The sequence below is a fragment of the Gobio gobio genome, assembly GCF_949357685.1.
Source record: "Gobio gobio genome assembly, chromosome: 12".
In the NCBI taxonomy this organism is placed as follows: Eukaryota; Metazoa; Chordata; class Actinopteri; order Cypriniformes; family Gobionidae; genus Gobio; species Gobio gobio.
The window spans coordinates 39926670-39948795 of NC_137105.1; the positions used below are offsets into that span (position 1 = coordinate 39926670).

The 22126-nt window shown below is 43.2% G+C and overlaps 1 protein-coding gene across 1 annotated transcript in view; it reads left to right on the forward strand.

Moving 5' to 3' along the window:
- opn7a (opsin 7, group member a) overlaps positions 1-22126 on the forward strand; it is a gene marked incomplete at both ends in the record, with an annotated part of 107025 nt that overhangs the window by 61076 nt on the left and 23823 nt on the right. The window lies entirely within an intron of this gene.

A 22126-nucleotide genomic window follows, 5' to 3' on the forward strand; every position in this document is an offset into this window, starting at 1 on the left:
TTATGAAATTTGGCACACTAATAGAGGACAGTCTGAAATGTCACCATAGCAAATTTTGAGTCTCTAACTCAATCCCTCTAGCGCCACCATCAGTCCAAAATTAGACTCATGTTTATGCTAATAACTTTTGAACCATAAGGGCTAGAAACGAAATTCTTTTTTCCTCTGATTCCTTGGCTCAAGACAATTCGATTGCACCCTATGACGTCATTTTCCGTCATAATAATTTTCCCGCCATTTTTAATTAACCGAAAAACCTACTTTTGCGAACTCGTCCTAGACGGTTCATCCGATTTGCACGAAAATTGAACCAGATCATCTTCAGACCATGCTGACAAAAAATCTTGCAAATCAAGTTGATTCGTCAAATCATTTGCGAAAAACGCGCAAACAAATTTTACGTAGCGGTTGCAAAAGCACTCTTAAGGCAATATCTCCGCAACGCTTTATCGTATTCAAACCAAACTTGGTACATGTCATCACAAGCATGACTTGAGGCTACATGCAGTGTTTCGGCGCAGCGCCACCTACTGGTCCGGAGATACGAAAAATGGCTGTTTTTGCTTATACCATTTGAACCGTTTGTCCAAAAATCATAAAAGTAGTCTCGTTAGATTCAGGACGGCATGCCGAGTCGTCTGATATTCAATTTTACCATATCGGCCATTTTGGCTGTCGGCCATTTTGAATTTTGTCAAAAAATGCTATATTTTACAAATGCATTAGTATATTGTTACTAAACTCGGTATGTGACTTCCATGCTATGCCCTGAAGGTACTCAAAAAGTTTTAGGGCAGTGCCACCTTGTGGTCAAAAGATATAACAAACTTGACAAAAATGCTAATAACTTTTGATTAAATTAGCCTAGTATATTGAAACTGGTCATAATACATTTATTGGCTCATGCCGAGAACATAGATACTAATTTTGCCATATTTGGTCAAACATCCTGTCCTCAATGTTCTTATTTGATCAAAACCTACTTTTTCAAACTCATCCTAGACCGTTTATCCAATTTCCACCAAAATCGAATCGTATCATCTTCAGACTATGTCAACAAAAAGTTAGGGATTTTGCATCAATAGATGAAACCGTTTTTGTAAACCGCAGTGACGAAGTTGAGCCATGATGCCAAAATGACTCTTGAGGCTGTATCTCTGCAATGCTTTGACATATTGGCATCAAACTTTGCATGTGTCATTGTTCCCTTATTCTGACTACACCACATCAATTTCGTAACTGTGCCACCTATTGGTCAAAAGTGATAAACCATTAACTTATATTATCAGTGACTCTATATATGATATTTCAGCCATTTTGCCTAATCTTCTTAAACTGTATAATTGTTAATTGTTGCAGTTGGTCTGACACTCTCAGACTACAATGCATTTTTCAGCCTTTTGCCTAAAATCATCTTAAAACGTGATTAATTGCTCATTGCTCCAGTTGATCTGACACTGCCAGCCATTTTGGCATGTCTTGTCTTCTTCTTTGCGCTTGGCCCCGGTATTGCTGCTTGCAGCTATATTTCATCTTCTTCTTCTTCTTCTTCTTCTTCTTCTTCCGCCACGAAGTCTATGGCAGCCCATAGAACCGTATGGTAAAAAGTTATGAAATTCAGCACACTTATAGAGGACGGTCTCAAGTGTCTCCATAGCAAGTTTGGAGTCTCTAACTCAATCCCTCTAGCGCCACCATCAGTCCAAAATTTGACTCATGTTTATGCTAATAACTTTTGAACCATAAGGGCTAGAAACAAAATTCTTTTTTCCTCTGATTCCTTGGCTCAAGACGATTCGACTGCACCATATGTCGTCATTTTCCGTCATAAAAATTTTCCCGCCATTTTTAATTTTCCGAAAAACCTACTTTTACGAACTCGTCCTAGACGGTTCATCCGATTTGCACGAAAATTGAACCAGATCATCTTCAGACCATGCTGACAAAAAATCTTGCAAATCAAGTTGATTCGTCAAATCATTTGCGATAAACGCGCAAACAAATTTTACGTAGCGGTTGCAAAAACACACTTAAGGCAATATCTCCGCAACGCTTTATCGTATTCAAACCAAACTTGGTACATGTCATCACAAGCATGACTTGAGGCAACATGCAGTGTTTCGGCGCAGCGCCACCTACTGGTCCGGAGATATGAAAAATGGCTATTTTTGCTTATAACTTTTGAACCGTTTGTCCAAAAATCATAAAAGTAGTCTCGTTAGATTCAGGAAGGCATGCAGAGTCGTCTGATATTAAATTCTACCAAATCGGCCATTTTGGCTGTCGGCCATTTTGAATTATGTGCTAAAATACTATATTTTACAAACTCATTAGTCTATCGTTACGAAACTTGGTATGTGTCTTCCGCACCATGCTTTGAAGGTACTCAAAAAGTTTTGGGGCAGTGCCACCTTGTGGTCAAAGGTTATAACAAAATTTACAAAAATGCTAATAACTTTTGATTAAATTAGCTTCGTTAAATGAAACTGGTCATAATACATTCATTGGCTCATGCCGATTTAATTGCACCCTATGAAGTCATTTTCGGTCATGATAATTTCCCCGCCATTTTTAATTTTCCAAAAAACCTACTTTTACGAACTCGTCCTAGACGGTTTGTCCGATTTGCACGAAAATTGAACCAGATCATCTTCAGACCATGCTGACAAAAAATCTTGCAAATCAAGTTGATTCGTCAAATCGTTTTTGATAAACGCGCACACAAATTTTGCGTGGCGGTTGCAAAAACACTCATAAGGCTATATCTCCGCAACGCTTTATCGTATTCAAACCAATCTTGGTATATGTCATCACAAGCATGACCTGAGGCAACATGCAGCATTTCGGCACAGCGCCACCTACTGGTCCGGAGATACAAAAAATGGCTATTTTTGCTTATGACTTTTGAACCGTTTGTCCAAAAATCATAAAAGGTGTTTCGTTAGATTCAGGACGGCATGCCAATATTTACCATATTGGCCATTTTGGCTGTCAGCCATTTTGAAAATTGTCAAAAAATGCTACATTTTACGAATGCATTAGTGTATCTTTACGAAACTCAGTGTGTGTCTTCCGCACCATGCTTTGAAGGTACTCAAAAAGTTTTGGGGCAGTACCACCTTGTGGTCAAAGGTTATAACAAAATTTACAAAAATGCTAATAACTTTTGATTAAATTAGCCTAGTTTAATGAAACTGGCCATAATACATTCCTTGGCTCAGGCCGAGAACATGGATACCCATTTTACCATATTTGGCAAACCTTCTTGTCTTCCATCTTGTTATTTGCTAAAAACCTACTTTTTTTAACTCGTCCTAGACCGTTTGTCTGATTTCCACCAAAATGAAATATCATCTTCAGACTGTGCCGACAAAATGTTAGGGATTTTGCGTCGACAGATGAAACAGTTTTTGTAAACTGCAGTGACGAAGTTGAGGCATGATGCCAAAATGACTCTTGAGGCTGTATCTCTGCAATGCTTTGACATATTGGTATCAAACTTTGCATGTGTCATTGTTCCCTTATTCTGACCACACCACATCAATTTCGTAACTGTGCCCCCTATTGGTCAAAAGTGATAAACCATTAAATTATATTATTAGTGACTCTATAAATGATATTTCAGCCATTTTGCCTAATCTTCTTAAACTGTATAATTGTTCATTGCTGCAGTTGGTCTAACACTCTCAGACTACAATGCATTTTTCAGCCTTTTGCCTAAAATCATCTTAAAATGTGATTAATTGCTCATTGATGCAGTTGATCTGACACTGCCAGCCATTTTGGCATGTCTTGTCTTCTTCTTTGCGCTTGGCCCCGGTATTGCTGCTTGCAGCTATATTTAGGGGCCAAGCACCGAAGGTGCGAAGGCACCTATTGAAACCGTTCCCGTCTTTTTTTCTTCCGCCATGGGAGTCTATGGCAGCCCATAGAACCGTATGGTAAAAAGTTGTGAAATTTGGCACACTAATAGAGGACGGTCTGATATGTCACCATGGCAATTTTGGTGTCTCTATCTCATTCCCTCTAGCGCCACCACCTGTCCAAATGTGTACTCATGTTTATGCTAATAACTTTTGAACCGTATGGGCTAGAAACGAAATTCTTTGTTCCTCTAATTTCTGAGCTCGTGCCAATTCGATTGCACCATATGACGTCATTTTCCATCTTGGATATTTCCCCGCCATTTTCAATTAACCGGAAGACCTACTTTTGCGAACTCGTCCTAGACGGTTCATCCGATTTGCACGAAAATTGAACCAGATCATCTTCAGACAATATTGACAAAAAATCTTGCAAATCAAGTTGATTCATCTAATCGTTTTTGATAAACGCGCGAACAAATTTTACATAACGTTTGCAAAAACACACTTAAGGCAATATCTCCGCAACGCTTTATCGTGTTCAAACCAAACTTGGTATATGTCATCATAAGCATGACTCGAGGCTACATGCAGCGTTTCGGCGCTGTGCCACCTACTGGTCTGGAGATACGAAAAATGGCTATTTTGGCTTTTCTTTGCTGAACCGTTTGTCCAAATATCATAAAAGGGGCCTCGTTAGATTCGGGACGTCATGCCGAGTCAACGGATATCCAATTTTACCATATCGGCCATTTTGGCTGTCGGCCATCTTGAATTATGTGCTAAAATGCTGTATTTTATCAACGCATGAACGGATTGTTGCAAAACTCGGTATGGGTCATCACCACGATACCCCAAAGTAGCCTGACAAGTTTCGAAACAGCGCCATCTAGTGGAGATTTTTTTTTAAAAATGCTCAGAACTTTGGGTGTGGTTGACTTATTTTCACGAGACTCATCTCCTTAGACTCCTGAATCGTTGCCGAGTCCAACGATACCACACTTGCCAGGTTTCGCCGTATGGTTTGTGCACCGTTGTAATTTAGCGCTTAAAACTTTTTTGCCGATATCTTCGAAACCGCTAGTCCGATCGAGACGAAACCAGCGTCAGAAGTTCGGAAACATAGGTCGTTAGGCACAAGCGCGAGCCCAAATGTCAAAATATTGATAGTAAGGGGTAGTAAAATCCAATCAAAGTCAGGTGTCAGGCTGAAACCCTATTGTAACTGTTCATTTTCCCATGATGCATCATTCTCCAGCTAAAACTGATCGGGCAGACCAAACCGTAAGTCGTAGAGACTTGAAACTTGCAGGGCTGGTAGTACTCACAACGACTACTGACGTCACCGAAGCCCGCCCCGATCGGCCTGACGGGGGTGCTACAGCGATCAAAAGTACGAAACGGCGATCAAAAGTACGAAACAGCTCATAACTCCTCAACCGTAAGGCGTAGCCTCGAGTGCCTTATATCGCTGGAATCCTTGGCTCAAGACGGACAAAATGCATGCCTCGGATTTGCTCGTCAGAGTGGGGAAAATTTCGGCTATTTGGGATTTTTTGCAAAACCTACTTTTGTGAACTAGTCCTAGGATATTGGCCTGACCGGAACCAAACCAGCGCAGCGAGATTCTCTGGAGTCGGATTGTCAAAGGTTATAAAAAAAAAGTGGAAATTTGGGTTCACGGTCCCTAAGGGCTGCCAAAACGTTGGAAGGGGGAGGAGCCACTTTTACTAAATTGGCTATAACTCGTGAACGGAACGAGGTATTTTCACCAAACTCAGCACGCATATGTAAGAGCTCGTTCTGTGGCCGCATGAAAAAGGACGTGGCGATTGGCCACTTGGTGGCGCTATAACGGTTAAAAAGGGGTCACAATGATGTATTTCTATGGAAAATCCCATTAAATGCCTGAAAGCGGCCCTCTTCCTGCCTGATTTGCATACAGCTTCACAAAATCACGCGTGCGCATGCGTCACGTGACCCTAAAGAGGCTTGCAGACTTTTATGGCCGCCGTGGCGCTTTAACTGTTATAAAGGTGAAAAAAATGCTCTATATTATCCTATGCGAAATGACATTTAAATGACAAAAAATTGCCTGCACTGCGCAGAACTTCACCAAATCGGCTGAGCATGTGCGCCGCATTATTGTAAAGACGCGTGCAAACTTTGACGGAGATCGGGCCATCAGTAGAGGCATACCAGTTTAAAAGGTAAAAAAAAAAACACCACTTTTCCATGATAAATGAGCTGAAAAGGCAAAATTTGACCTTTGACCTCTCCGATGCACATGTCACCAGGCTTGATAAAGTTTTTGCAACCAGCAGCTCAAAAATCAAGTGCTCAGACCCTATAGTCTTTTTTTTATAGGCCTTTTTAGACCCTTTTTATGCCCTTTTTATTAGGGGCCAAGCACCGAAGGTGCGAAGGCACCTATTGAAACCGTTCCCGTCTTTTTTTCTTCCGCCATGGGAGTCTATGGCAGCCCATAGAACCGTATGGTAAAAAGTTGTGAAATTTGGCACACTAATAGAGGACGGTCTGATATGTCACCATGGCAATTTTGGTGTCTCTATCTCATTCCCTCTAGCGCCACCACCTGTCCAAATGTGTACTCATGTTTATGCTAATAACTTTTGAACCGTATGGGCTAGAAACGAAATTCTTTGTTCCTCTAATTTCTGAGCTCGTGCCAATTCGATTGCACCATATGACGTCATTTTCCATCTTGGATATTTCCCCGCCATTTTCAATTAACCGGAAGACCTACTTTTGCGAACTCGTCCTAGACGGTTCATCCGATTTGCACGAAAATTGAACCAGATCATCTTCAGACAATATTGACAAAAAATCTTGCAAATCAAGTTGATTCATCTAATCGTTTTTGATAAACGCGCGAACAAATTTTACATAACGTTTGCAAAAACACACTTAAGGCAATATCTCCGCAACGCTTTATCGTGTTCAAACCAAACTTGGTACATGTCATCATAAGCATGACTCGAGGCTACATGCAGCGTTTCGGCGCTGTGCCACCTACTGGTCTGGAGATACGAAAAATGGCTATTTTGGCTTTTCTTTGCTGAACCGTTTGTCCAAATATCATAAAAGGGGCCTCGTTAGATTCGGGACGTCATGCCGAGTCAACGGATATCCAATTTTACCATATCGGCCATTTTGGCTGTCGGCCATCTTGAATTATGTGCTAAAATGCTGTATTTTATCAACGCATGAACGGATTGTTGCAAAACTCGGTATGGGTCATCACCACGATACCCCAAAGTAGCCTGACAAGTTTCGAAACAGCGCCATCTAGTGGAGATTTTTTTAAAAAAATGCTCAGAACTTTGGGTGTGGTTGACTTATTTTCACGAGACTCATCTCCTTAGACTCCTGAATCGTTGCCGAGTCCAACGATACCACACTTGCCAGGTTTCGCCGTATGGTTTGTGCACCGTTGTAATTTAGCGCTTAAAACTTTTTTGCCGATATCTTCGAAACCGCTAGTCCGATCGAGACGAAACCAGCGTCAGAAGTTCGGAAACATAGGTCGTTAGGCACAAGCGCGAGCCCAAATGTCAAAATATTGATAGTAAGGGGTAGTAAAATCCAATCAAAGTCAGGTGTCAGGCTGAAACCCTATTGTAACTGTTCATTTTCCCATGATGCATCATTCTCCAGCTAAAACTGATCGGGCAGACCAAACCGTAAGTCGTAGAGACTTGAAACTTGCAGGGCTGGTAGTACTCACAACGACTACTGACGTCACCGAAGCCCGCCCCGATCGGCCTGACGGGGGTGCTACAGCGATCAAAAGTACGAAACGGCGATCAAAAGTACGAAACAGCTCATAACTCCTCAACCGTAAGGCGTAGCCTCGAGTGCCTTATATCGCTGGAATCCTTGGCTCAAGACGGACAAAATGCATGCCTCGGATTTGCTCGTCAGAGTGGGGAAAATTTCGGCTATTTGGGATTTTTTGCAAAACCTACTTTTGTGAACTAGTCCTAGGATATTGGCCTGACCGGAACCAAACCAGCGCAGCGAGATTCTCTGGAGTCGGATTGTCAAAGGTTATAAAAAAAAAGTGGAAATTTGGGTTCACGGTCCCTAAGGGCTGCCAAAACGTTGGAAGGGGGAGGAGCCACTTTTACTAAATTGGCTATAACTCGTGAACGGAACGAGGTATTTTCACCAAACTCAGCACGCATATGTAAGAGCTCGTTCTGTGGCTGCATGAAAAAGGACGTGGCGATTGGCCACTTGGTGGCGCTATAACGGTTAAAAAGGGGTCACAATGATGTATTTCTATGGAAAATCCCATTAAATGCCTGAAAGCGGCCCTCTTCCTGCCTGATTTGCATACAGCTTCACAAAATCACGCGTGCGCATGCGTCACGTGACCCTAAAGAGGCTTGCAGACTTTTATGGCCGCCGTGGCGCTTTAACTGTTATAAAGGTGAAAAAAATGCTCTATATTATCCTATGCGAAATGACATTTAAATGACAAAAAATTGCCTGCACTGCGCAGAACTTCACCAAATCGGCTGAGCATGTGCGCCGCATTATTGTAAAGACGCGTGCAAACTTTGACGGAGATCGGGCCATCAGTAGAGGCATACCAGTTTAAAAGGTAAAAAAAAAAACACCACTTTTCCATGATAAATGAGCTGAAAAGGCAAAATTTGACCTTTGACCTCTCCGATGCACATGTCACCAGGCTTGATAAAGTTTTTGCAACCAGCAGCTCAAAAATCAAGTGCTCAGACCCTATAGTCTTTTTTTTATAGGCCTTTTTAGACCCTTTTTATGCCCTTTTTATTAGGGGCCAAGCACCGAAGGTGCGAAGGCACCTATTGAAACCGTTCCCGTCTTTTTTTCTTCCGCCATGGGAGTCTATGGCAGCCCATAGAACCGTATGGTAAAAAGTTGTGAAATTTGGCACACTAATAGAGGACGGTCTGATATGTCACCATGGCAATTTTGGTGTCTCTATCTCATTCCCTCTAGCGCCACCACCTGTCCAAATGTGTACTCATGTTTATGCTAATAACTTTTGAACCGTATGGGCTAGAAACGAAATTCTTTGTTCCTCTAATTTCTGAGCTCGTGCCAATTCGATTGCACCATATGACGTCATTTTCCATCTTGGATATTTCCCCGCCATTTTCAATTAACCGGAAGACCTACTTTTGCGAACTCGTCCTAGACGGTTCATCCGATTTGCACGAAAATTGAACCAGATCATCTTCAGACAATATTGACAAAAAATCTTGCAAATCAAGTTGATTCATCTAATCGTTTTTGATAAACGCGCGAACAAATTTTACATAACGTTTGCAAAAACACACTTAAGGCAATATCTCCGCAACGCTTTATCGTGTTCAAACCAAACTTGGTACATGTCATCATAAGCATGACTCGAGGCTACATGCAGCGTTTCGGCGCTGTGCCACCTACTGGTCTGGAGATACGAAAAATGGCTATTTTGGCTTTTCTTTGCTGAACCGTTTGTCCAAATATCATAAAAGGGGCCTCGTTAGATTCGGGACGTCATGCCGAGTCAACGGATATCCAATTTTACCATATCGGCCATTTTGGCTGTCGGCCATCTTGAATTATGTGCTAAAATGCTGTATTTTATCAACGCATGAACGGATTGTTGCAAAACTCGGTATGGGTCATCACCACGATACCCCAAAGTAGCCTGACAAGTTTCGAAACAGCGCCATCTAGTGGAGATTTTTTTTAAAAAATGCTCAGAACTTTGGGTGTGGTTGACTTATTTTCACGAGACTCATCTCCTTAGACTCCTGAATCGTTGCCGAGTCCAACGATACCACACTTGCCAGGTTTCGCCGTATGGTTTGTGCACCGTTGTAATTTAGCGCTTAAAACTTTTTTGCCGATATCTTCGAAACCGCTAGTCCGATCGAGACGAAACCAGCGTCAGAAGTTCGGAAACATAGGTCGTTAGGCACAAACGCGAGCCCAAATGTCAAAATATTGATAGTAAGGGGTAGTAAAATCCAATCAAAGTCAGGTGTCAGGCTGAAACCCTATTGTAACTGTTCATTTTCCCATGATGCATCATTCTCCAGCTAAAACTGATCGGGCAGACCAAACCGTAAGTCGTAGAGACTTGAAACTTGCAGGGCTGGTAGTACTCACAACGACTACTGACGTCACCGAAGCCCGCCCCGATCGGCCTGACGGGGGTGCTACAGCGATCAAAAGTACGAAACGGCGATCAAAAGTACGAAACAGCTCATAACTCCTCAACCGTAAGGCGTAGCCTCGAGTGCCTTATATCGCTGGAATCCTTGGCTCAAGACGGACAAAATGCATGCCTCGGATTTGCTCGTCAGAGTGGGGAAAATTTCGGCTATTTGGGATTTTTTGCAAAACCTACTTTTGTGAACTAGTCCTAGGATATTGGCCTGACCGGAACCAAACCAGCGCAGCGAGATTCTCTGGAGTCGGATTGTCAAAGGTTATAAAAAAAAAGTGGAAATTTGGGTTCACGGTCCCTAAGGGCTGCCAAAACGTTGGAAGGGGGAGGAGCCACTTTTACTAAATTGGCTATAACTCGTGAACGGAACGAGGTATTTTCACCAAACTCAGCACGCATATGTAAGAGCTCGTTCTGTGGCCGCATGAAAAAGGACGTGGCGATTGGCCACTTGGTGGCGCTATAACGGTTAAAAAGGGGTCACAATGATGTATTTCTATGGAAAATCCCATTAAATGCCTGAAAGCGGCCCTCTTCCTGCCTGATTTGCATACAGCTTCACAAAATCACGCGTGCGCATGCGTCACGTGACCCTAAAGAGGCTTGCAGACTTTTATGGCCGCCGTGGCGCTTTAACTGTTATAAAGGTGAAAAAAATGCTCTATATTATCCTATGCGAAATGACATTTAAATGACAAAAAATTGCCTGCACTGCGCAGAACTTCACCAAATCGGCTGAGCATGTGCGCCGCATTATTGTAAAGACGCGTGCAAACTTTGACGGAGATCGGGCCATCAGTAGAGGCATACCAGTTTAAAAGGTAAAAAAAAAAAACACCACTTTTCCATGATAAATGAGCTGAAAAGGCAAAATTTGACCTTTGACCTCTCCGATGCACATGTCACCAGGCTTGATAAAGTTTTTGCAACCAGCAGCTCAAAAATCAAGTGCTCAGACCCTATAGTCTTTTTTTTATAGGCCTTTTTAGACCCTTTTTATGCCCTTTTTATTAGGGGCCAAGCACCGAAGGTGCGAAGGCACCTATTGAAACCGTTCCCGTCTTTTTTTCTTCCGCCATGGGAGTCTATGGCAGCCCATAGAACCGTATGGTAAAAAGTTGTGAAATTTGGCACACTAATAGAGGACGGTCTGATATGTCACCATGGCAATTTTGGTGTCTCTATCTCATTCCCTCTAGCGCCACCACCTGTCCAAATGTGTACTCATGTTTATGCTAATAACTTTTGAACCGTATGGGCTAGAAACGAAATTCTTTGTTCCTCTAATTTCTGAGCTCGTGCCAATTCGATTGCACCATATGACGTCATTTTCCATCTTGGATATTTCCCCGCCATTTTCAATTAACCGGAAGACCTACTTTTGCGAACTCGTCCTAGACGGTTCATCCGATTTGCACGAAAATTGAACCAGATCATCTTCAGACAATATTGACAAAAAATCTTGCAAATCAAGTTGATTCATCTAATCGTTTTTGATAAACGCGCGAACAAATTTTACATAACGTTTGCAAAAACACACTTAAGGCAATATCTCCGCAACGCTTTATCGTGTTCAAACCAAACTTGGTACATGTCATCATAAGCATGACTCGAGGCTACATGCAGCGTTTCGGCGCTGTGCCACCTACTGGTCTGGAGATACGAAAAATGGCTATTTTGGCTTTTCTTTGCTGAACCGTTTGTCCAAATATCATAAAAGGGGCCTCGTTAGATTCGGGACGTCATGCCGAGTCAACGGATATCCAATTTTACCATATCGGCCATTTTGGCTGTCGGCCATCTTGAATTATGTGCTAAAATGCTGTATTTTATCAACGCATGAACGGATTGTTGCAAAACTCGGTATGGGTCATCACCACGATACCCCAAAGTAGCCTGACAAGTTTCGAAACAGCGCCATCTAGTGGAGATTTTTTTTAAAAAATGCTCAGAACTTTGGGTGTGGTTGACTTATTTTCACGAGACTCATCTCCTTAGACTCCTGAATCGTTGCCGAGTCCAACGATACCACACTTGCCAGGTTTCGCCGTATGGTTTGTGCACCGTTGTAATTTAGCGCTTAAAACTTTTTTGCCGATATCTTCGAAACCGCTAGTCCGATCGAGACGAAACCAGCGTCAGAAGTTCGGAAACATAGGTCGTTAGGCACAAGCGCGAGCCCAAATGTCAAAATATTGATAGTAAGGGGTAGTAAAATCCAATCAAAGTCAGGTGTCAGGCTGAAACCCTATTGTAACTGTTCATTTTCCCATGATGCATCATTCTCCAGCTAAAACTGATCGGGCAGACCAAACCGTAAGTCGTAGAGACTTGAAACTTGCAGGGCTGGTAGTACTCACAACGACTACTGACGTCACCGAAGCCCGCCCCGATCGGCCTGACGGGGGTGCTACAGCGATCAAAAGTACGAAACGGCGATCAAAAGTACGAAACAGCTCATAACTCCTCAACCGTAAGGCGTAGCCTCGAGTGCCTTATATCGCTGGAATCCTTGGCTCAAGACGGACAAAATGCATGCCTCGGATTTGCTCGTCAGAGTGGGGAAAATTTCGGCTATTTGGGATTTTTTGCAAAACCTACTTTTGTGAACTAGTCCTAGGATATTGGCCTGACCGGAACCAAACCAGCGCAGCGAGATTCTCTGGAGTCGGATTGTCAAAGGTTATAAAAAAAAAGTGGAAATTTGGGTTCACGGTCCCTAAGGGCTGCCAAAACGTTGGAAGGGGGAGGAGCCACTTTTACTAAATTGGCTATAACTCGTGAACGGAACGAGGTATTTTCACCAAACTCAGCACGCATATGTAAGAGCTCGTTCTGTGGCCGCATGAAAAAGGACGTGGCGATTGGCCACTTGGTGGCGCTATAACGGTTAAAAAGGGGTCACAATGATGTATTTCTATGGAAAATCCCATTAAATGCCTGAAAGCGGCCCTCTTCCTGCCTGATTTGCATACAGCTTCACAAAATCACGCGTGCGCATGCGTCACGTGACCCTAAAGAGGCTTGCAGACTTTTATGGCCGCCGTGGCGCTTTAACTGTTATAAAGGTGAAAAAAATGCTCTATATTATCCTATGCGAAATGACATTTAAATGACAAAAAATTGCCTGCACTGCGCAGAACTTCACCAAATCGGCTGAGCATGTGCGCCGCATTATTGTAAAGACGCGTGCAAACTTTGACGGAGATCGGGCCATCAGTAGAGGCATACCAGTTTAAAAGGTAAAAAAAAAAACACCACTTTTCCATGATAAATGAGCTGAAAAGGCAAAATTTGACCTTTGACCTCTCCGATGCACATGTCACCAGGCTTGATAAAGTTTTTGCAACCAGCAGCTCAAAAATCAAGTGCTCAGACCCTATAGTCTTTTTTTTATAGGCCTTTTTAGACCCTTTTTATGCCCTTTTTATTAGGGGCCAAGCACCGAAGGTGCGAAGGCACCTATTGAAACCGTTCCCGTCTTTTTTTCTTCCGCCATGGGAGTCTATGGCAGCCCATAGAACCGTATGGTAAAAAGTTGTGAAATTTGGCACACTAATAGAGGACGGTCTGATATGTCACCATGGCAATTTTGGTGTCTCTATCTCATTCCCTCTAGCGCCACCACCTGTCCAAATGTGTACTCATGTTTATGCTAATAACTTTTGAACCGTATGGGCTAGAAACGAAATTCTTTGTTCCTCTAATTTCTGAGCTCGTGCCAATTCGATTGCACCATATGACGTCATTTTCCATCTTGGATATTTCCCCGCCATTTTCAATTAACCGGAAGACCTACTTTTGCGAACTCGTCCTAGACGGTTCATCCGATTTGCACGAAAATTGAACCAGATCATCTTCAGACAATATTGACAAAAAATCTTGCAAATCAAGTTGATTCATCTAATCGTTTTTGATAAACGCGCGAACAAATTTTACATAACGTTTGCAAAAACACACTTAAGGCAATATCTCCGCAACGCTTTATCGTGTTCAAACCAAACTTGGTACATGTCATCATAAGCATGACTCGAGGCTACATGCAGCGTTTCGGCGCTGTGCCACCTACTGGTCTGGAGATACGAAAAATGGCTATTTTGGCTTTTCTTTGCTGAACCGTTTGTCCAAATATCATAAAAGGGGCCTCGTTAGATTCGGGACGTCATGCCGAGTCAACGGATATCCAATTTTACCATATCGGCCATTTTGGCTGTCGGCCATCTTGAATTATGTGCTAAAATGCTGTATTTTATCAACGCATGAACGGATTGTTGCAAAACTCGGTATGGGTCATCACCACGATACCCCAAAGTAGCCTGACAAGTTTCGAAACAGCGCCATCTAGTGGAGATTTTTTTTAAAAAATGCTCAGAACTTTGGGTGTGGTTGACTTATTTTCACGAGACTCATCTCCTTAGACTCCTGAATCGTTGCCGAGTCCAACGATACCACACTTGCCAGGTTTCGCCGTATGGTTTGTGCACCGTTGTAATTTAGCGCTTAAAACTTTTTTGCCGATATCTTCGAAACCGCTAGTCCGATCGAGACGAAACCAGCGTCAGAAGTTCGGAAACATAGGTCGTTAGGCACAAGCGCGAGCCCAAATGTCAAAATATTGATAGTAAGGGGTAGTAAAATCCAATCAAAGTCAGGTGTCAGGCTGAAACCCTATTGTAACTGTTCATTTTCCCATGATGCATCATTCTCCAGCTAAAACTGATCGGGCAGACCAAACCGTAAGTCGTAGAGACTTGAAACTTGCAGGGCTGGTAGTACTCACAACGACTACTGACGTCACCGAAGCCCGCCCCGATCGGCCTGACGGGGGTGCTACAGCGATCAAAAGTACGAAACGGCGATCAAAAGTACGAAACAGCTCATAACTCCTCAACCGTAAGGCGTAGCCTCGAGTGCCTTATATCGCTGGAATCCTTGGCTCAAGACGGACAAAATGCATGCCTCGGATTTGCTCGTCAGAGTGGGGAAAATTTCGGCTATTTGGGATTTTTTGCAAAACCTACTTTTGTGAACTAGTCCTAGGATATTGGCCTGACCGGAACCAAACCAGCGCAGCGAGATTCTCTGGAGTCGGATTGTCAAAGGTTATAAAAAAAAAGTGGAAATTTGGGTTCACGGTCCCTAAGGGCTGCCAAAACGTTGGAAGGGGGAGGAGCCACTTTTACTAAATTGGCTATAACTCGTGAACGGAACGAGGTATTTTCACCAAACTCAGCACGCATATGTAAGAGCTCGTTCTGTGGCCGCATGAAAAAGGACGTGGCGATTGGCCACTTGGTGGCGCTATAACGGTTAAAAAGGGGTCACAATGATGTATTTCTATGGAAAATCCCATTAAATGCCTGAAAGCGGCCCTCTTCCTGCCTGATTTGCATACAGCTTCACAAAATCACGCGTGCGCATGCGTCACGTGACCCTAAAGAGGCTTGCAGACTTTTATGGCCGCCGTGGCGCTTTAACTGTTATAAAGGTGAAAAAAATGCTCTATATTATCCTATGCGAAATGACATTTAAATGACAAAAAATTGCCTGCACTGCGCAGAACTTCACCAAATCGGCTGAGCATGTGCGCCGCATTATTGTAAAGACGCGTGCAAACTTTGACGGAGATCGGGCCATCAGTAGAGGCATACCAGTTTAAAAGGTAAAAAAAAAAACACCACTTTTCCATGATAAATGAGCTGAAAAGGCAAAATTTGACCTTTGACCTCTCCGATGCACATGTCACCAGGCTTGATAAAGTTTTTGCAACCAGCAGCTCAAAAATCAAGTGCTCAGACCCTATAGTCTTTTTTTTATAGGCCTTTTTAGACCCTTTTTATGCCCTTTTTATTAGGGGCCAAGCACCGAAGGTGCGAAGGCACCTATTGAAACCGTTCCCGTCTTTTTTTCTTCCGCCATGGGAGTCTATGGCAGCCCATAGAACCGTATGGTAAAAAGTTGTGAAATTTGGCACACTAATAGAGGACGGTCTGATATGTCACCATGGCAATTTTGGTGTCTCTATCTCATTCCCTCTAGCGCCACCACCTGTCCAAATGTGTACTCATGTTTATGCTAATAACTTTTGAACCGTATGGGCTAGAAACGAAATTCTTTGTTCCTCTAATTTCTGAGCTCGTGCCAATTCGATTGCACCATATGACGTCATTTTCCATCTTGGATATTTCCCCGCCATTTTCAATTAACCGGAAGACCTACTTTTGCGAACTCGTCCTAGACGGTTCATCCGATTTGCACGAAAATTGAACCAGATCATCTTCAGACAATATTGACAAAAAATCTTGCAAATCAAGTTGATTCATCTAATCGTTTTTGATAAACGCGCGAACAAATTTTACATAACGTTTGCAAAAACACACTTAAGGCAATATCTCCGCAACGCTTTATCGTGTTCAAACCAAACTTGGTACATGTCATCATAAGCATGACTCGAGGCTACATGCAGCGTTTCGGCGCTGTGCCACCTACTGGTCTGGAGATACGAAAAATGGCTATTTTGGCTTTTCTTTGCTGAACCGTTTGTCCAAATATCATAAAAGGGGCCTCGTTAGATTCGGGACGTCATGCCGAGTCAACGGATATCCAATTTTACCATATCGGCCATTTTGGCTGTCGGCCATCTTGAATTATGTGCTAAAATGCTGTATTTTATCAACGCATGAACGGATTGTTGCAAAACTCGGTATGGGTCATCACCACGATACCCCAAAGTAGCCTGACAAGTTTCGAAACAGCGCCATCTAGTGGAGATTTTTTTTAAAAAATGCTCAGAACTTTGGGTGTGGTTGACTTATTTTCACGAGACTCATCTCCTTAGACTCCTGAATCGTTGCCGAGTCCAACGATACCACACTTGCCAGGTTTCGCCGTATGGTTTGTGCACCGTTGTAATTTAGCGCTTAAAACTTTTTTGCCGATATCTTCGAAACCGCTAGTCCGATCGAGACGAAACCAGCGTCAGAAGTTCGGAAACATAGGTCGTTAGGCACAAGCGCGAGCCCAAATGTCAAAATATTGATAGTAAGGGGTAGTAAAATCCAATCAAAGTCAGGTGTCAGGCTGAAACCCTATTGTAACTGTTCATTTTCCCATGATGCATCATTCTCCAGCTAAAACTGATCGGGCAGACCAAACCGTAAGTCGTAGAGACTTGAAACTTGCAGGGCTGGTAGTACTCACAACGACTACTGACGTCACCGAAGCCCGCCCCGATCGGCCTGACGGGGGTGCTACAGCGATCAAAAGTACGAAACGGCGATCAAAAGTACGAAACAGCTCATAACTCCTCAACCGTAAGGCGTAGCCTCGAGTGCCTTATATCGCTGGAATCCTTGGCTCAAGACGGACAAAATGCATGCCTCGGATTTGCTCGTCAGAGTGGGGAAAATTTCGGCTATTTGGGATTTTTTGCAAAACCTACTTTTGTGAACTAGTCCTAGGATATTGGCCTGACCGGAACCAAACCAGCGCAGCGAGATTCTCTGGAGTCGGATTGTCAAAGGTTATAAAAAAAAAGTGGAAATTTGGGTTCACGGTCCCTAAGGGCTGCCAAAACGTTGGAAGGGGGAGGAGCCACTTTTACTAAATTGGCTATAACTCGTGAACGGAACGAGGTATTTTCACCAAACTCAGCACGCATATGTAAGAGCTCGTTCTGTGGCCGCATGAAAAAGGACGTGGCGATTGGCCACTTGGTGGCGCTATAACGGTTAAAAAGGGGTCACAATGATGTATTTCTATGGAAAATCCCATTAAATGCCTGAAAGCGGCCCTCTTCCTGCCTGATTTGCATACAGCTTCACAAAATCACGCGTGCGCATGCGTCACGTGACCCTAAAGAGGCTTGCAGACTTTTATGGCCGCCGTGGCGCTTTAACTGTTATAAAGGTGAAAAAAATGCTCTATATTATCCTATGCGAAATGACATTTAAATGACAAAAAATTGCCTGCACTGCGCAGAACTTCACCAAATCGGCTGAGCATGTGCGCCGCATTATTGTAAAGACGCGTGCAAACTTTGACGGAGATCGGGCCATCAGTAGAGGCATACCAGTTTAAAAGGTAAAAAAAAAAAACACCACTTTTCCATGATAAATGAGCTGAAAAGGCAAAATTTGACCTTTGACCTCTCCGATGCACATGTCACCAGGCTTGATAAAGTTTTTGCAACCAGCAGCTCAAAAATCAAGTGCTCAGACCCTATAGTCTTTTTTTTATAGGCCTTTTTAGACCCTTTTTATGCCCTTTTTATTAGGGGCCAAGCACCGAAGGTGCGAAGGCACCTATTGAAACCGTTCCCGTCTTTTTTTCTTCCGCCATGGGAGTCTATGGCAGCCCATAGAACCGTATGGTAAAAAGTTGTGAAATTTGGCACACTAATAGAGGACGGTCTGATATGTCACCATGGCAATTTTGGTGTCTCTATCTCATTCCCTCTAGCGCCACCACCTGTCCAAATGTGTACTCATGTTTATGCTAATAACTTTTGAACCGTATGGGCTAGAAACGAAATTCTTTGTTCCTCTAATTTCTGAGCTCGTGCCAATTCGATTGCACCATATGACGTCATTTTCCATCTTGGATATTTCCCCGCCATTTTCAATTAACCGGAAGACCTACTTTTGCGAACTCGTCCTAGACGGTTCATCCGATTTGCACGAAAATTGAACCAGATCATCTTCAGACAATATTGACAAAAAATCTTGCAAATCAAGTTGATTCATCTAATCGTTTTTGATAAACGCGCGAACAAATTTTACATAACGTTTGCAAAAACACACTTAAGGCAATATCTCCGCAACGCTTTATCGTGTTCAAACCAAACTTGGTACATGTCATCATAAGCATGACTCGAGGCTACATGCAGCGTTTCGGCGCTGTGCCACCTACTGGTCTGGAGATACGAAAAATGGCTATTTTGGCTTTTCTTTGCTGAACCGTTTGTCCAAATATCATAAAAGGGGCCTCGTTAGATTCGGGACGTCATGCCGAGTCAACGGATATCCAATTTTACCATATCGGCCATTTTGGCTGTCGGCCATCTTGAATTATGTGCTAAAATGCTGTATTTTATCAACGCATGAACGGATTGTTGCAAAACTCGGTATGGGTCATCACCACGATACCCCAAAGTAGCCTGACAAGTTTCGAAACAGCGCCATCTAGTGGAGATTTTTTTTAAAAAATGCTCAGAACTTTGGGTGTGGTTGACTTATTTTCACGAGACTCATCTCCTTAGACTCCTGAATCGTTGCCGAGTCCAACGATACCACACTTGCCAGGTTTCGCCGTATGGTTTGTGCACCGTTGTAATTTAGCGCTTAAAACTTTTTTGCCGATATCTTCGAAACCGCTAGTCCGATCGAGACGAAACCAGCGTCAGAAGTTCGGAAACATAGGTCGTTAGGCACAAGCGCGAGCCCAAATGTCAAAATATTGATAGTAAGGGGTAGTAAAATCCAATCAAAGTCAGGTGTCAGGCTGAAACCCTATTGTAACTGTTCATTTTCCCATGATGCATCATTCTCCAGCTAAAACTGATCGGGCAGACCAAACCGTAAGTCGTAGAGACTTGAAACTTGCAGGGCTGGTAGTACTCACAACGACTACTGACGTCACCGAAGCCCGCCCCGATCGGCCTGACGGGGGTGCTACAGCGATCAAAAGTACGAAACGGCGATCAAAAGTACGAAACAGCTCATAACTCCTCAACCGTAAGGCGTAGCCTCGAGTGCCTTATATCGCTGGAATCCTTGGCTCAAGACGGACAAAATGCATGCCTCGGATTTGCTCGTCAGAGTGGGGAAAATTTCGGCTATTTGGGATTTTTTGCAAAACCTACTTTTGTGAACTAGTCCTAGGATATTGGCCTGACCGGAACCAAACCAGCGCAGCGAGATTCTCTGGAGTCGGATTGTCAAAGGTTATAAAAAAAAAGTGGAAATTTGGGTTCACGGTCCCTAAGGGCTGCCAAAACGTTGGAAGGGGGAGGAGCCACTTTTACTAAATTGGCTATAACTCGTGAACGGAACGAGGTATTTTCACCAAACTCAGCACGCATATGTAAGAGCTCGTTCTGTGGCCGCATGAAAAAGGACGTGGCGATTGGCCACTTGGTGGCGCTATAACGGTTAAAAAGGGGTCACAATGATGTATTTCTATGGAAAATCCCATTAAATGCCTGAAAGCGGCCCTCTTCCTGCCTGATTTGCATACAGCTTCACAAAATCACGCGTGCGCATGCGTCACGTGACCCTAAAGAGGCTTGCAGACTTTTATGGCCGCCGTGGCGCTTTAACTGTTATAAAGGTGAAAAAAATGCTCTATATTATCCTATGCGAAATGACATTTAAATGACAAAAAATTGCCTGCACTGCGCAGAACTTCACCAAATCGGCTGAGCATGTGCGCCGCATTATTGTAAAGACGCGTGCAAACTTTGACGGAGATCGGGCCATCAGTAGAGGCATACCAGTTTAAAAGGTAAAAAAAAAAAACACCACTTTTCCATGATAAATGAGCTGAAAAGGCAAAATTTGACCTTTGACCTCTCCGATGCACATGTCACCAGGCTTGATAAAGTTTTTGCAACCAGCAGCTCAAAAATCAAGTGCTCAGACCCTATAGTCTTTTTTTTATAGGCCTTTTTAGACCCTTTTTATGCCCTTTTTATTAGGGGCCAAGCACCGAAGGTGCGAAGGCACCTATTGAAACCGTTCCCGTCTTTTTTTCTTCCGCCATGGGAGTCTATGGCAGCCCATAGAACCGTATGGTAAAAAGTTGTGAAATTTGGCACACTAATAGAGGACGGTCTGATATGTCACCATGGCAATTTTGGTGTCTCTATCTCATTCCCTCTAGCGCCACCACCTGTCCAAATGTGTACTCATGTTTATGCTAATAACTTTTGAACCGTATGGGCTAGAAACGAAATTCTTTGTTCCTCTAATTTCTGAGCTCGTGCCAATTCGATTGCACCATATGACGTCATTTTCCATCTTGGATATTTCCCCGCCATTTTCAATTAACCGGAAGACCTACTTTTGCGAACTCGTCCTAGACGGTTCATCCGATTTGCACGAAAATTGAACCAGATCATCTTCAGACAATATTGACAAAAAATCTTGCAAATCAAGTTGATTCATCTAATCGTTTTTGATAAACGCGCGAACAAATTTTACATAACGTTTGCAAAAACACACTTAAGGCAATATCTCCGCAACGCTTTATCGTGTTCAAACCAAACTTGGTACATGTCATCATAAGCATGACTCGAGGCTACATGCAGCGTTTCGGCGCTGTGCCACCTACTGGTCTGGAGATACGAAAAATGGCTATTTTGGCTTTTCTTTGCTGAACCGTTTGTCCAAATATCATAAAAGGGGCCTCGTTAGATTCGGGACGTCATGCCGAGTCAACGGATATCCAATTTTACCATATCGGCCATTTTGGCTGTCGGCCATCTTGAATTATGTGCTAAAATGCTGTATTTTATCAACGCATGAACGGATTGTTGCAAAACTCGGTATGGGTCATCACCACGATACCCCAAAGTAGCCTGACAAGTTTCGAAACAGCGCCATCTAGTGGAGATTTTTTTTAAAAAATGCTCAGAACTTTGGGTGTGGTTGACTTATTTTCACGAGACTCATCTCCTTAGACTCCTGAATCGTTGCCGAGTCCAACGATACCACACTTGCCAGGTTTCGCCGTATGGTTTGTGCACCGTTGTAATTTAGCGCTTAAAACTTTTTTGCCGATATCTTCGAAACCGCTAGTCCGATCGAGACGAAACCAGCGTCAGAAGTTCGGAAACATAGGTCGTTAGGCACAAGCGCGAGCCCAAATGTCAAAATATTGATAGTAAGGGGTAGTAAAATCCAATCAAAGTCAGGTGTCAGGCTGAAACCCTATTGTAACTGTTCATTTTCCCATGATGCATCATTCTCCAGCTAAAACTGATCGGGCAGACCAAACCGTAAGTCGTAGAGACTTGAAACTTGCAGGGCTGGTA